The following is an 11,445-nucleotide window of genomic DNA, read 5'->3' as shown; positions in this document are numbered from 1 at the left end:
CGGATGTTCCTTGTTGCAGGTATGGTGGCTACGGCCACAGCCGGAGCTGCTGCCACTGTGACCACAGCTGAGGCTGCTGGTAAGTGCTCAGATCTGTCTCCTTGCCTGGATTTTCCCACTCTGGACAAACTCTCTGTACTGGGATGGCACACTTGGTGTAATTCTCTGGCCTAGGACTGTTCTCTGGAACACTAAAACTGACTTCTATGCGAGAGCTTGTTTAGCCTCTAGCTTCTCTTCAACCATCTTCCTGGAACTCCTTCATATATCACATTTACTTGAGGGGAGTCTGGGTTGGTTCCATATCTTAGCTAGGGTGAATAATGTTGCAATAGTTGCACTCGTAATTTTACTATGGCCTTGTTTATTATTGTTTGGGTAAATGCCTAAAAGTGGGATTACTGGGTCATAGGTGAGCTCTATGTGACTCATTTGAGGAAACGCCATAGTGCTTTCCAAAGTGGTTGAAAAGTTTACACTCCCACCAACAGTGCACTAAGGTTCCCTTTTGGCCACATCCCCTCCACCATCTGAAGTTATTAGTTTTCTTGAATTTAGCTATTAAAATTTGGGTAAGGTGGAATCTCAATGTTGTTTTGATTTGCATTTCTTCTGTTTCTGGGTCCTTATTAAGAAAATTTCGGCTCATGCTGTGGAAGCCTAGAGTTTCTCCTATTCCCTCCTGTAAAGTTTTAAGGCTGTCTGCTTTACTTGGAGGTCTTAGTTCCATTTGGATATGACTTGGTGCAGGATGATATATAAAGATCTTGCTTTAGTTTTCTACAGATGTTTAACCAGTTTTGTCAACACCATTTACTGAAGGGCCATCTTTCTTCCATTCTAGTTTTTTAGCTCCCTTATTGAAAATAAAGTGGTTATAGATAGGTGAGTTCATTTCTGTGTTCAGTTCTATTCCATTGGTCATCAGGTCTGTTCTTGTGTCAGTACCAAGCTGTGTTGATTACTATGGTTTTGTAGTGGAGTTTGAAATTTGATATTGACATTCCTCCACCACTGTTCTTTCTGTTGAGGATTGTTTTGCTATTGGAGGACTTTATTGTTCCATGTGAATTTTTGGATTGCTTCTTCTATTTCATTGAAGAATGAGGTTGGGATATTAATAGCTACCACATTAAATCAGGAGCTTTCTTACTTCATGTTTTCTGTCTTAACTCTGGGATGTACTTCACCATAAAATGTCTCTCTTTTAGCTGTATCTTTTCCTGAAAAACATGCAGTTTTACAACGCTGCTGGAGATCAAGTGATTTGGGATGAGAAAAGCAAATTGGAGCCAGAGTATGACATTCTGAATATTTGGAACTTTCCAGAAGGCCTTGAACTTGCAGTGAAAGTAGGAAAGTTTTCTCCATTTGCTGTACATGGCAACCAACTGTCTTTATCTGAAGATTTGGTAGAGTGGTCCATAGGAACTATGGATTAGATCTAATCCTAATAATTTTTAAGGACACACAAATCAGCAAAAATCTCTCTTTAAGTGAATACCAGGCTGAGTTTTAGCAACTTGCTCCCATAGTCCTAGCTACTCAGATAGTGGAGATCTGAATATCATGGTTTAAAATGAGCCCAAACAGTAAAATCAGTGAGCCTGTTACCTCCATTTAACCCCTAACAATCTGGAAGTTAGCTCTGTTTCCAGTACTATAGTGCTAACCTTAAGCAAAAAAGCTCAAATCTGGGACCAAGATCATGAGTTATAACACAACGATAAAGTACCTGTGAGATGCTTTCCAGGGTTGAAAGGTTTCTTTTGCGCCCTTCTGTGTAGATTGATTTAATGGTTAATTGGCATGCTCCTTAACCATCATTGGTGAAAGGAATCCTTGAATGCACCTCTGAGAATATTACTACCCCATGGCCATGGGAAAATGAAGAAGATACCATGGGCCTGAAGTTCACATAACACTGCATAAAGGAGGTCTTGCTTCTTCTATTCTCCATATCACAGATGAATAGGAGGCAAGTTATGACATGAATTCAAGGAAATCCCATAAGGCTGTACACTAGGAATTACTTTCTCACCACTACTTCCACCTTTTAAAAATCCCATACTTCACAATAATTCAACAGGCTTGAAATCAAGGTTGTAGCACATAAGCATTTGCAAATCATGGAGTATGGACTCTATAACAGAATTCAATTAGTTCACTGCACTTTTCTGCATAGGAACATTTTGTTTAATAATCCATTAAAAAAAACATTCGACTCTGTGAAGTGTTAGGTGGAAGTCTGAACAGTTACTGACACATCCATGATTTTCCTCAGACTCTTCCCTCTACATGCAGTGAGAGTTGTGGTCCTGGATTTAAGAAATCTGGTCAGGATGAGAAGGCTACCTGTTGTTTGATTGCACTCCTTGCCCAGACAATGAGATTGCTAATGTCACAGGTAATTCTATGACTAATTAAGAAATTGTTCCTCCTACCCTAGATGTCCTCAAACCAAACAAATTAATGCAAAAGTTGTATTTCTCATTACAGAGAAAATTTTGGTTCAAATATTATAATACCCCAATGCATACCTTATCAATATGTGTGAGAGTCATTGAAGGAAAAAAAATTGAAAAAAACCTAACTAAAAAGAAGACGGAAATACTTGGTGGTTGTGAGTTAAAAGAATAAAAAATGCTATTATGAAAGTAAATTGTGTTATCTTAGGAACACTAACAAGGTGAACAATTTTATAAATTCTTTGAAGAAAAAGAATTTCACAACAAGAACTAATGGTAGTTTACACTTCTCAGCAGATATGGACCATTGTGTGAAGTGTCCAGATCATCAGTATGCCAACACACAGAGAAACCAGTGCCTCCAGAAAGCTGCAAGTTTCCTGGCTTTTGGAGATCCCTTGGGCATGACTCTGGCATGCATAGCTCTTTGCTTCTTTATGGTAACTGTTGTTGTTCTTGGAGTGTTTGTGAAACACAAAGACAGTGCCATTGTCAAGGCCAATAACTGGACTTTCAGCTACATCGTGCTCATCTTCCTCATTTTCTGTTTCCTCTGTTCCTTGTTCTTTCTTGGCCATCCCAATACAGTCACCTGCATCCTACAGCAGATCACATTTGGGGTTGTGTTCACTGTGGCTGTTTCCACAGTGTTGGCTAAAACTGTGACTGTGGTTCTGGCCTTCAAGGCCACTTCTCTAGGGACAAGTATGAGGTGGCTGCTGGTATCAGGGGCTCCTAAATTCATCATCCCCATCTGCACTTTGATTCAGGTGACCCTCTGTGGACTCTGGCTGGGAACCTCTCCTCCCTTCATTGACACAGATGCATACTCTGAATATGGCCATATCATCATTCTGTGCAACAAGGGCTCCATCACTGCCTTCTACTGTGTCCTGGGTTCCCTGGGTTCCCTGGCCATGGCCAGCTTCACTGTGGGTTTTCTGGCCAGGAACCTGCCTGACACCTTCAATGAAGCCAAGTTCCTGACCTTCAGCATGCTGGTGTTATGCATATTTTTATTTTTAAGTTTTTCACATCTCCTTTATATACCTCCCCTTCACTCATTATATTCACATTTTCTCTGCATATTACATTTTCATTCTGTATATTTTTTAAGCATTGCAATTTTTAATTTTTAATTTTCAATTTTTTTGTTCTCTTTTTTCTCTTTTTCTTTCTTTTTTTCTCTCTCTTTACCATCATCCTATCCAACTTATTTCAAGCTTTGAGATTAGGACTTAGTTGAGTTAACTCTCCCTGTGCCTTCTCACATCTCTCTATGCCTATTTTTACCCACATCTCTTCCAAAAACTAATAATTTCTAGATTGCCAAATTCCTCTTTGTGGTTCATAGCTCATTAATATGTAGTTGTTTGATGTTGAATAGATATATCTGTTGAACTAGATTGTATCTGCAGACTTTTGACTGTGCATATACAGATTGGTTGTTGCTTTCCTTAAGATAGTGTAATAGGACAAAACTGGTATTACTTTCATCCCAAATAGGCAGAGTAAGCAGAGAAAACACAAGAAAAATGTCAAGTCCGGGTATCTCAACTCCCACTCATGATAATTAGGGGACAGAACAGATAATGAATAATTCAGAAGAGAGTTCCCAAATAGCTCTACAAACATTGCTGGCAAACATGGTAAATGAAAAGATTGAAAACATACAAAGGACTCTGTATGAGAGTGATAGTGAGAGAGAGGAGGCAAACCAAAGGTCAATACAGGAAAAGTTTGAAAACCTACAAAGGACTTTGTATGAGCGTGATAGGGAGAGAGAGGAGGCAAACCAAAGGTTAATACAGGAATATCATGAACATGAGGAAGCTACTCAAAAACTGATACAGGAATTGTGTGAGCAGCTTGAGAACATGCAAAGAGAAAGACAGAAATGGTGTGAGCAGGCTGAGAACACTTAGAGAACTACAGGAATGGCGTAAACGTCAGGAAGCTAAGCAAAGAGTAATACAGGAATTGAGAGGGCAGGATGAGAATACACAAAGATGACTAGAGGCATTCTTGGAATCCATTAACAAAGAGCTGAAGGAAGTCAGGGAGACCACAAAGAAAATCCTGAATGGAACCCAATAGAAGGAATGGGAGTCCAAGCAAGCCATAATCAATCAACCAAGTGATTGGAGAATAAACACTGAACAACAAATTAAGGAAGTAGAGAAGTTTATACAAGATCTAAAACAAAGCTCCAACAAAGAATTTGAAGCCATCAAAGCTGACCAATTAGAAGGAAAAGAAATAAAAAACAAAGTAGAAAGTCTTGACAGCAGGTTAGACCATGCAGAAGATAGAATCTCGGGGACTGAAGACAGCCTAGATATTATAGAGAAAGAACATACAACCATCCAAGACAAGTCGAAGAAATATGACAGATCTATTCAACAGTTGGAAGACACCATCAGAAGGCCTAATCTAAGGATAATGGGTGTAGAGGAACACCTAGAAACAGAAGTTAATGGTCTAGGAAATTTGTTTAACAGGATCCTCGCAGAGAACTTCCCAAATATGCAAAAGAATAGGCCTATTCAGATACAAGAAACTTTTACAACTGCAAATAGACCAGACCAGAATAGATCATCCCACCATCACATTATAATCCACACAAGGATCAATTCAGACCAAGGAAAAGATCCTTAAAGCTGTGAAGGAGAAAAGATTAATCACCTATAAAGTGAAACCAATTAAAATCACCTCAGATTTCTCAGCAGAGACAATCAAAGCAAGAAGAGCCTGGAATGATGTATGCCATGCCCTAAAAACAAACACCTATCAACCAAGAATACTGTACCCAGCTAAACTCTCCTTCATAACTAAAGGCCAAATAAAAACCTTCCATAGCAAAGAAAAATTGAAACAATATATCTCCACCAAACCAGCCCTACAAAAGATTCTTAAAAACATGTCCTACACATAGAAAACCAAGACCACAATAAAGGCCAAGAAACCACACCCAAACTGAGAACCCAAGAACCATAGGAGGAACCCAGTAGCTGCAGCCCCCAAGAAGGTGGATTAAATGGCAAGAACACCCAAATACTTCTCAGTCCCATCTCTCAACATTAACAGACTTAACTCTCCAATATAGCGACATAGACTGTCTAGTTGAATTAAAAAACAAGATTCTTCTATCTGCTGCCTACAGGAGTCACATCTTGCCCATAAAAACAAACACATTTTCATTGTAAAAGGCTGGAGCAAAATCTACCAAGCAAATTGCCCCCATAAACAGGTGGGAGTTGCAATACTAATATCAGATAAAATAGACTTCAAATTAAAATTCATCAGAATAGATAAAGAAGGTCGCTACATACTAATTAAGGGATCTCTCCTTCAGGAGGATATTACAACTCTAAATATCTATTTGCCTAACAATGGAGCACCCAAATTTATCCAAGAAACACTACTTTCCCTCGAATCCCACGTAGATCCAAAGGCATTAATTGTTGGGGACTTTAACACACCACTCTCCCCACTAGATAGATCAACTCGGCAAAAAACTCCACTGAGAAACCGCAGATCTAAACAACTGCATAGATCAACTAGATTTAACAGACATATACTGAATATTTACACCAGCAGCATCAGAATACACGTTTTTCTCAGCAGCACATGGAACATTTTCTAAAATAGACCATATTTTAGACCTCACAGAAAAGTTGTACAAATTCAAAAACATAGAAATTATACCTTGCATTCTCTCTGACCACAAGGGAATAAAATTAGAACTCAACACCAAAAGCCACCAAAGAAAGTCCGGTAAAACAGGGAGGCTGAACAACACACTGCTGAAGCACGAGTGGATCATGGAAGAGATTAGAAAGGAAATTCAAATGTTCATGCTATTCAACAAAAATGAGCACACAAATCACCAGCTCCTCTGGGACACAGCAAAGGCAGTACTCAGGGGCTAGTTTATAGCTCTGAGTTCTTACATCAACAAATTGGAGAGATCTGAAATCAACAATATAATGAGACATCTGAACCTCCTTGAAAAAGAGCAGCAAGATAAACCCCAATCCAGTAGACAGAAAGAAATAATTAAAACTAAATCAGAATTAAATGAATTAGAATCAAAAAAAAACTATAGAAAGAATCAACAAGACAAAGAATTGGTTCTTCAAAAAAATTAACAAAATTGACAGACCCTTAGCAAATCTTATCAGAAAAAGGAGAGAACCCACCCAAATAAGTAAACTCAGAGATGAGAATGGAAACATCACCACAGAATCAACCAAGATTCAGAACATTATAAGAGAATATTTCTCAAAACTTTATGCTAATAAGTTTGAGAACTTGGCAAAATGGACCTTTTCCTATCAAATATTGACATGCCAAAACTAAACCAAGATGAGTTAAACCATGTTAACAGGCCCATATCAAGCAAAACCCAGAAATGAACCTACAGACCTATAGCCATCTAAACTTTGATAAGGGAACTAAAAAAATAGAATGGAAGAAAGACAGCCTCTTCAGTAAATGGTGCTGGCAAAATTGGTTAACTACTTGCAGAAAACTAAAGCTAGATCCTTATATATCACCCTGCACCAGAATCAACTCCAAATGGATCAAAACCTCGGAGTCAAAGCAGACACTCTGAAAACATTAACAGATGGAATAGGAGAAACCCTAGGTCTCCTTGGTGCAGGCCAAAATTTTCTTAATAGAGACCAGGAAACACAGCAAATCAAAGAAAGGTTGGACAAATGGGTTGCATGTAGTTGAAGAGCTTCTGCATGGCAAAGGACATAGCTTGCAAGATGAATAGAAATCCCATGGATTGGGGGAAGATCTTCACTTGCCATACAAAGGACAAGGGTCTCGTATCTAATATATATTTGGAACTCAAAAAATTTAAATCCCCCAACAACAAATATTCAAAGAAACAACTGCCCAATAAATAAGTGGGCTAAAGATTTAAAGAGAAACTTCTCTGCAGAGGGAAGAAGGATGGCCAATAGACACATGAAGAAATGCTCAACCTCCCTAGCTATAAAAGAAATGTAAATCAAAACAACGTTAAGATATCACCTCACTGAAGTTAGAATGTCAAAAATAAAGAACTCTAATAATAACAGATGCTGGAGGGGATGTGGACAGAAGAGAACTTTACTGCATTGTTGATGGGAGTGTAAACTTGTTCAACCACTTTGGAAAGTAGTATGGAGATTCCTCAAAAGACTCCACATAGAGCTCCCAGATGACCCAGTAATCCCACTTTGAGGCATTTACCCAAATTTACAAACAAGACCACACTAAAGCTACCAGCACAACTATGTTTATTGCAGCATTATTTACCATAGCTAAGATATGGAACCAACCCAGATGCCCCTCAGTAGATGAATGGATCAAGAAAATGTGGTATATATACACAATGGAATTCTATGCCTCCATCAGAAAGAATGACATTGCTCCATTTGTTAGGAAATGGAAAGGCTTGGAAAAAATTATATTAAGTGAAATAAGCCAGGCCCAAAGAAACATAGGTCCCATGGTTTCCCTTATTTGCAATATCTGGAATATGTCTGAATCAAGCAGAAAAGGTCAGATAAGGTGATGTTAGGGAAATGAACCCTAAGATATGTATTCAAATGTTTATTTTTTCTTTCATGCGATGGTTTCTAACACATTTATAAGATTAATTCTTTGTTGCTTTGTATGTCCCTCTCCAACAGTATAACCCCTGCTTTCACTATATTTGAAGTTGGTATAATTTGTGGAGGGGAAGGGGAAAAACAAGTCGTTTAAATAGGGATACAGTGGACCGATTGCAACAATGAGATGTACAAGTGGTTATGTCAAAAATGAACTTTACAACTTTGTTGGGGGTGGCGGGGAGGATTGGGGAGGCACTGGGGGAGGATGGTAAGAGTTGGGAAGGGGAAACAAAGGAGGAGGCTACAATGCTTGATAAGAAATGTACTCATTATTTTGCCCATGTAATTGTAACCCCTCTGTACAGTATTTTCACAATAAAAAAATTAAAAAAATAAAGAAATGGCTATATAACTTTCTATAAATTAAATTTTAGTTGAAAATATAATAATGGGTAGGCCAAAAATATTATGTGCATGTACTTTTGTTGAAGGCATGTTATTTAACAAATGAAAATGTAAATAATTTACAACTTCCTCAGTATGGTAATCAAAATATAATCAAAATACTCACCAATTTCTACTGAGTTGTCTGTCTTCCTTATTTATTGAAGAAATTTAATTAATAAAATTGAGTTTACATTATTGAACGAAATACTGAATCTTCATTTTGTGAAGTGAAATAAATTGTTATTAGAATATTTAACAAATCGTTTATACAGGGATACAGGTGGCCCCATTGCACAATGAGATGTACAAGTCATTATGTCGAAACGAACTTTACAACTTTGGTGGGGGGGGGCGGAATGGGAAGGGATTGGAAGGGGAAACAAAGGAGGAGGTTACAATGCTTGATAAGAAATGTACTCATTATCTTGCCCATGTAAATGTAACCCCTCTGAACATTATTTTCACAATAAAAAAAATTGTAATCTCAGTGATTTTGCACAATATTTTGTACTCCTTGCTAATTTTACTTAGGACATCAGAAAACTTTCACAACACATTTTCTCTTTAATGAAAAGAATGTATCCATGGTTGGATTCATGTGTTGAAACAAAATTGGATGGATAAGAGACAAGGAGAAAGTAAATGCCACATAAAGGAGCAGTTCATGGATAAACAGAAGGTCAGAAGTAATTTAGAAGAGAACAAGGAACATGTATCCATATGAATATGTGTGTTACAGTAAAACTTTATTCATGAGAAGCAGGCTGGAATTGTCACTTGAGTCATGTTCTTCTCAACTTCCTTCTCTGTGTGTGAGCGGGGGAGGTATATGTTTGGGTATGGTATTGGGAATCAAATGCCTTATATTTTTAATCTTATTTTTGTAGCTTTAAAAAGGTTTGGGTACATTCTACCAAATATTAAGCATTTCATATCTATGGATGAAAATAAAATATCTAAGGTCATTAATATAATTTAAATTTAAAAAGGAAATAAATTATAATGGACACAAGAGCATTTGGACAAAAGACTTTATGTGCCCACTTAAAACTAATGTAATGAAACTCTTTTTAAACTATAACCCCTCTGTACAATATCTTTATAATTAAATGTATATGAAAAATAAAAATATATATACACTAGTATAATACAAAAATTTATAATATACAAAAATACAAAATACAAAAATTTAATAATATAATATGAATACAAAATAAATAATACAAAACTTTGAAAATCAATATATAGGACTGAAAAAAATAGCATCTCTCTTGTCTATTTGGAACAAACTAATGCAGCTTCAAAGAAGGAAAATATTGGCCAAGAACAAAGTAAACTGAGTTGATGGTAAGAACTGTATGAGGCAAAGAGTCAAGGGCTCAGGCTTCTAAAACTTTCATTTAAGATTACATTGATCACCTATGCTGGAAAATGAGGACTAAGAGATTGAATGCTAGAGTGACAGCTTATCAAATGCCACATACTAGATTAAAATGTCACTCCCAAGAAATGGACAGAACTGTGATATCTTTAAAATCAAATAAATAAGTTAAATCCATTCAGCAAAGTAGTCTAAACACCATCAATCACTAAACTGAAGAAGAACCCAGGGAAACCATCAAAGTCCAAATAGTACCTAACAGAAAGTATCTTAAATACCTAGGAATAAATGTAACCAAGGAAGATAAAGAGATGTACCTAAAACCATTAGTAATTAAAGAAAGTAGAAGACATAAGGAGAAAAAAACTTCATTTGTCATAGATTGAGAAAAAGAATATTGTGAATATACTCATATCATTCAAAATGATAAATATATTAAAAGCAATCCTTACAAACATCTCAAAGTTATTCATCATTGAAACATAAAATTACATCCTAAAGCTCATAAAGAAGCACAAAAGATCCCCCAAAGCCAAAGCCATCTTAAGCAAAAAGAATAATGCAGGAGTTATTACAATACCAGACTTCAATTTATACTACAGAGCCCTAGTCAGAGAGCCAGAATTTTCCTTGCCAATCTCAGACATGAAGAGCCACAACAATATGAATTTGACAAAGGAGCCCACCACACACACACACACACACACACACACACACACACACACACACACAGGGGATGAATCACTAGATAAAAGTCTAAAAACTGTATCTATACATGCAGAAGATGGAAAATAGGTAATTCTCTCTTTCCACCAGAATTAATGAAATTCAAGAGGACCAAAGAGTTTATTACACTTATTTTTTGTTACATTAAGTAACTACAACGAGCTTTCAGCTTGTTGTGTCTATTTATGTATAACCTAATCAGGTCACCCCCTTACAGTTACCTGCCAAGAAGGATGAAATTGTGTCATTTGAAGGACAATGTATAGATCTACAAAGCCTTATTTCCAGTGAGGGGCAAGCTCATGAGGACAAAGGAAACAAGTTTTTGGTAATATTGTATAGGTAGACCTAAACAGAAACCTAAGTACATACTGTGTGCATACACAGAACTTGCTTGTATAATTGGACAATTAGAAGGAGATATGGGGAAGACAGAGAAAAATAATATCCAACTACATCATATATGTGCACGGATATGGGATAACTCTGTGAAAGCAGGAGGGTAGGAGAGTTGAGGAAAGAGACTAACATTTGAGCCCAGTAAATGTATAACATATGCATGAATGATGTTATCACAGGTAGACCTCTTTGCACAGTTATTGTACATTTCAAATGACTGATATGGATGCAACTGAGGAGCTGTCACTTGGAGGTAATAGATAGAGGGAGGAGGATGAATGTAGATGCTGAAGGTGACTGACCAAGGACAAAATGCTTCCTACACATATGGGAAATAGAGTCAAGAAACCTGTTGAAATTGTTTTGGAAAGGAGGACAATGGATGAGCATTATGGAGGGTGGGATTGGG

This window comes from Dipodomys spectabilis, unplaced genomic scaffold (genome assembly GCF_019054845.1).
Source record: "Dipodomys spectabilis isolate Male_0828 unplaced genomic scaffold, ASM1905484v1 ptg000173l, whole genome shotgun sequence".
Taxonomy (NCBI): domain Eukaryota; kingdom Metazoa; phylum Chordata; class Mammalia; order Rodentia; family Heteromyidae; genus Dipodomys; species Dipodomys spectabilis.
The sequence above is the reverse complement of the archived record's forward strand: the minus strand, read 5'-3'. Positions refer to the sequence as shown.